This window comes from Austrofundulus limnaeus, unplaced genomic scaffold, assembly GCF_001266775.1.
Source record: "Austrofundulus limnaeus strain Quisiro unplaced genomic scaffold, Austrofundulus_limnaeus-1.0 Scaffold109, whole genome shotgun sequence".
In the NCBI taxonomy this organism is placed as follows: Eukaryota; Metazoa; Chordata; class Actinopteri; order Cyprinodontiformes; family Rivulidae; genus Austrofundulus; species Austrofundulus limnaeus.
The window spans coordinates 859,067-865,308 of record NW_013952511.1 but is presented as its reverse complement, the minus strand read 5'-3'; the positions used below and the strand labels follow the sequence as shown (position 1 = coordinate 865,308).

At 39.4% G+C, this 6,242-nt stretch overlaps 1 protein-coding gene across 1 annotated transcript in view; it reads left to right on the top strand.

The window, feature by feature from the left end:
• p2ry6 (pyrimidinergic receptor P2Y6) overlaps nt 1-6,242 on the top strand; it is a 22,751-nt gene that overhangs the window by 8,185 nt on the left and 8,324 nt on the right. The window lies entirely within an intron of this gene.

Here is a 6,242-nt window from a genome sequence, read left to right as displayed (position 1 = left end):
GACTTATACCAGAAAAAATAATAATTTATAATTAACAATGATCTAATCCATATGTGAAGATTAGACTTTAGCTAGTTGAAAAATGATGACTTCAGCTAGTAATAAAATATATTTACAGTATTATTTCTTCTTACTGTCATAAAAAATATGAATAATAAACATTTACCAGTCACTTACAAAATGCTCTCTGTATACCTTATGGGATGAAACTAGTCTTTGTATTAGCTAGTTCTCAACAGGTCAGGTTCCTGTAACAGGAACCTAAAAATACTTACATTTATAATATTATTTTACACTCTGTAAGTCTAAATATTAATCAGACATTTATAATATTATTTTTCACTCTGTAGGTCTAAATATTAATCAGAGGACAAAGTGATATTTAATAGTTTGTGTTAAATTGTAGCGTGATTCAACAGTGCTAAACCCTGTATAAATGCTCCACAAGCTAATATCTGCTAACCAGTTCAATAAATAACAGTGATTACAGCGACTTTATAAGATTGTTTTAATTTTAAAACTGTTAAATTGTGTTCTGCTCAGATCACATTGAGCTAAATAAGATCAAATCTGCTAACTTGTGTTGTGAAATGAGACGTTTTCCTGTTTATCTTCTGTTAATAAATCCATTATACAAACAGATTTTCTTTCATTATTTAAAACATTAGATAGATTATATAAACTGTAAAAAAATTAATAATAATTTGGTTAATATTATTAATAGTTTTTATGATTTCTACATCTTCAGTCCTCTTTTTCTGCTCTGTTGTCAACATGTACAGTAATGGGAATTCCAGACTCTTGATCGTTTAGCGTTAGCCGTTAGCTTCACCAGCCGATCATATTGGTCACGTGGTTTCTGCGCACTCCTGTTCTAAATAAACTCCTTGCTTCACAATCACAGCATGCATTAATTAAAATGGCAACTTGTAAACCAACACTGTGGAACCATGAGGAGGTTTTTTTACGTGTTAGCTGATGATAGAAACCGCCTTTGGGCCAGGTCTGGCAACGATTGTACTGTTTTTAAAATGGAATAACACAACTGGCCCACTTGGGGTTTAGTTTATGTGGTGCTAGCCAATGCATGAGCCACCTCTGGCTAACTACATCTAGACCACCAAATGGTTGGTCTTTGCAGGACCTGGGTCAAGTTTGGGCCAGACAAATTTTGCTATGTGGGCAGATAAGTGGACTCGATTCATGGACTCCAACCGGCAAAGGGAAGGAGACCCACGTAGGCTCACTTTGGTTCGTGGATGTTTTTTAAGTGGCGCTGTTGTTGAGCAGCCTTGCTGTGATGATACCACCCACAAGGTGGCACTCATATCAAAAAACCACCCAGACAGAACCAAGTAAAGTCAAAGTGAGTCATTGTGAGACTAGACAAAAAATAAAAATAAGAAATAAATAAAATCTCACGAACTGGACAGATTTCAGTCATTTTGGCCCAGGTCTCCTTTGCAAAAGAGATCTGTGATCTTAATGGGATTTCCTGGTTAAAGAAAGGTTAATACATAATTAAATAAATAAACAAATTAAATTAAATACTTGTGAGCCACAGCCCTAAACTGAAATCAGACTGGTGACATACCGATGCTAGTTTTCTTTAGAAGCCGGTTTCGTTGTAGAATTCCCAGTGTGAACATCAAAATATTTGGTAGACGCATGTTTGTTTGTTTGTTTATTTTTTCTTAGCAAAGACTAATGGAAGCGTTTTTTCTTTGTAGTTTTGATCACCGTTGCTATAGTTTATGTTTTTGCACATTAATCCAAAGCTTTTTTACAAGAGTTTAGAACATAAACTTCATTCTTAGCCTAATGTTATTTGACCAATTTCCGTTACTAAATTGTCTTCCACAGAACAAGGTCAGGTATTTCTTTCTTTCTTTTTTCCAGAAATGAGTACCTCAGGTTGTTTGTGTGTTTCCCGACATTATTATGTGAAGGGTGTGAGTCATCCCCATCAGAAGAATAGTGTCGTTTTCTGTTTTCAAGGGAAAGTGGTAAATGGGAGCACTGAGCTGATGCCACACCTATCATACACATGGTTAAATAAACATGAAAAGACCATACCAGTTTACGGTGCCTATCAAAATGATTCACTCCCGCAGTAGTTAGATCTCTGAAAAATGCAAACAAAACAAAGTGATTCCCCAAAGAGCTTTTGATTAAAATCCTTTAAAGTTGCATACCCCTCAAATCCATCATAAAAACAGCTGACATAGTATTATCAAAGAAACTGTAACATAGTGCTTTTATTAAATACAGTAAGGTATTAAATAAAGTTGCGTCAAAACAAAACTGGAGGGCTAGATATTTAGTTGACTGGTGTGCTATAATTAATTACTTCTGTGAATCTGCTTTTCATAAAAACATGATCAATAAACCCTCCATTATTATGTGTGTGCTTGCACCAGCTTGCACCTTCAAATATGGGGTTGTTGTGTTTACACAGCAGTTCTTCTACATACCTGCACAAGACACTTAATGAACAGCATTTAGTTGGAAACGTGACATTCTTTACTGGAAAGGAAACCCAAACCAAACTAAACTGTAGGATTTATCAAAAAGGAAAGATTTAAGTCTAGCCTGAGTGTTCGTCAGAAACCCCAGAATCTGAACACAAGTTTGCGGTTATGAGCATGCATGTATATACAAGATTTTTCCAATTAAATATTTAATAGTGACTGTGGAGACCCAAAGACCCAAAGCAGACATAAGGGAGACCAGTRTCAAAGACTCAGAGAGCGACCTCAAGCATGGAGCCCTCGGGCACCAGCGCAGGAGGAACCCCCACCCCAGAGCGGACCATAGGAGAGAACCAGGAGAGCTCCCCCCAGTGATCCCATTCAGTAATCCTCCAGGGCCAGCAGCGGCAGGCTCACAGGCCCCGCCGACACCCGCCACGCTGGAGCAGATCCAGGCATGGACGCAGAGGCCCAGGCCCCCAGGGCGCACCATGCCCAGGCCGAGGCCCGATAGGGCCAGAGGACCCAAGCCCCACCAGGCAGTCACCTTGCCGAGCCGGCACACGCCCGAGCGCCCACCCCTGGGCACTGAGGGTCACCAGCGCACTGACGGGCAAGGCACAGCCCACCAGAGGGCAGAGTGGCAGGGGAACGAAGCCCATCACCAGCAGTGGGCCCCCAGGTGAACCAGAAGATTTCTCCACTGTTTTCTAAAACAAACCCAGAAAGATCATATGGGCTGAGCGGGTGACAAACAGCTGAGTCTAACGAGATGGAATGCAAGTGTGAGTGGGCGTGGCAGGACTGAGAACACAACTACCAGAACTAAACACAATAAACACAATTATCAAGAAGCAAGTAACAAAAAAATCCACTTATACCGAGAGTGATATGCTGATATGTAATTAGGGATTAGCTGTATTTAACCTCCCTGTTTCCAATTCTGTCAGGAAATCTGTTAACCAGAGCCTGGGATCCGGTTAAAAGCGTAACAGAGGCAGAGCGGATGATCCTTTCAGCATCCTCCACATGTCCACATTTATCTTACAGCGATCTGCTTCTGGTTGTCTGGTCTCTGCGCTCAACTTCTTTCTGCAGATTTCATGAATGAAGCAACAACTTCCACACAGACTTAATTACCACTAATGGAAATGAAACTTGAAAGAGTTGTCGGGCCTTACATGCCTCCTGAACTTCTCAATGCCAATTCTGAACAGTAGCATGCTCCGACACGTTTTTTTTTTGTCTTCAAGTTGTGGCAAATCATAACCAACGAGCTGCTGTGTTTAACCCATACACGCATTCACCTGTGTATTTATAGTGCGTTAAACTCTAACCCACAGTACGGACATTTCTGCTCAGTTTATGGTCAGGTGGAGTAATGACAACTCTTCTTTAACAACTCATCCAGATATTTGATTGGACGAGAACAAGGGAAAGCGGATGCATGAACCCAAACAACAGCTTTGTCACCGTATTCACCATATGGCGAGCAGGGCGCTCATACAGGAACTGCAGACCCTCGTCATCACCCTTCTGTCTATTTGCAGAGCAGCTGATTAGTTTAAAACGTCTGGAGCGATGGCCACACTGCCTGTCCTCACAGCTGACGCACTTGAATGAGCTCAAAYGGTATTAGCTCGTGAAATTATCAGCGTCTGTTTTTTATTTTGTGTTTTCCTCCGAATTATAGGCTCTGGAAAAAAAAAACCCAACTGCTTTTTAATTATTCTGCCTCACCTAATGTGTGATGCAGATGCATGTTTCCTTTCCTTGTCAACCTGATTTTTTTTCTTTTTTTAAATTAACTACAGGCAGATACTGGTCCTGGAAGAAAGTGAGTTTATAGTGTATTGGCAGGCAAAAGTGTTAGAGTAGCTAAAGTCTGCAGAGATAAGTGACAGGAAAGTAATCAGAGCTGAATCACTTCCTGTGTCATAATCTGTGCATCTTCTATTTCTGTTTATAGACGTGGTCTCCTCTGTGAAAGTCTTTGAACACATGAGGATTTTTAGATAAAATGCATGCTACATGCTAACCCCTTGAAGCTGGTTAGAGAGGCTGAAAGAGTCAGGCACGTGTGTCAAACGCAAGGCATGCGGGCCTAATCTGGACCTCATTAATATTTTATCTGGCCCCAAAGGTGGGAATTTAAATATGAATTAGTTTTATGGTTTCTCTTTTTGTCTGTATTTAGTGCATTGTCCTCCTTAAAGTCAAGTCATTTGAATTTTATTATTGAGGTTTTTTTTATATCTGATTAGCTGGATTGTGACAAAATGTATTTATAACATATAAGAAATGAAAATGTTATTGATAGAGTAAAACAGAAAGAAATTAACGCTAATGATGAGTCTTTCTAAGTTTAATCTTTTTTCTTTATTCGTTCGGTTATGTTTGCATTAAATGCTACTGAAAACATAATTTGGAGAAGCTCATTTGTATTTCTATAAGAATAATTTGCTATATTATATTTCTTTAATAAATATTGACAAAAAATTGGCTTTGGGTAACTGAGTTTGACACACCTGGACTAAGGATCAGTTACCCTCACATGCATGTTTTTGGTCTGTGGGAGGAAACCAGTGTATTTGGAGAAAACCCACATGAACCTGTAAACCACCTAGAAAGGGTCCAGACCGGGAGGCGAACCTGCGACTTTCTCAATGAGAGGCGCCAGCCGTGACTGCAGCGCTCACTGCGAACCACTACCATGCTGTTTGAATCCATATTTATTAGATGTATTAATAGAAAAAACGATTTTTTTCCCGATCCATAACAATTCCAGTCTCAAAGAATTTATAATTTTTGATAAAAACGCTGTTTTACAAATATTTATATTGCCGTCGTTTTTGCATTAAACTTTTATTTACTTGGAAATCTGTTCAATTTATAATCTATTATTGATCCTGGCAACGTTTGTATACCAGGTTTAAGCCTCAGGTTGGACCCAGGTTCTTTGTGTGTGTGTGTGTGTGTGTGTGTGTGTGTGTGTGTGTGTGTGTGTGTGTGTGTATGTGCCCGCTCGCTCGCAGCAAAGGTTCTTTGTGTGTGTGTGTGTGTGTTAGACCAAACTTCTACTGGCTGGCCCAGGTTTATAAACTGCACGATAAAGTAAACACATACGTTTGTTTGCCTCTGTGTCTTAATAAGTCACTGGTTTGTTATATTTTGCACATTTGCCATGAAAACACACCACGAATCCAATGATTCACTTCCTCATCAACCTTTGAATCAGGTACCAAAGCAGTGACGTAACTTTGCCACTTTCGAAGCTTCAGACGTCACTGATCATGTGACTTTTATCAAACGAATCAAGCTCCAACACGGTGCTTCTGAAACAGTGTGTTGTTTTTTTTTTCAATACACATACTGAAGCTTCAGCTTCAAACTGCCCATCACTAGTAGGCAGCTTTCTGTGGCTCTCTTCAATCACTTTGTTGATTCACCGTCCTGTTCCCGCTTCAGAAACAATGAAAAAGAAAAAATAAACAAACCTGAATATCATCTGTACCTCACACTTATTCCAGCCTTTTGTTTTGCTGCATTTTTATTTCTTTAATGTAGTTACCACTACAGTCTGCTTAAGTCAAATCCATATTATTTGTGCTGTTTTTAAATAATAATTGTTTTAACACAGTGGCCTTTAACAGACTGTACCTCCTCTCCTGCAGAGGAGGCAGAGAGAAACGGGGAGGCATAAATAACATTTGTCAGATTTTTATTTTTATTTTTATTGTAAGGTGACTGACAAGCTGGACTGTGTGTGTG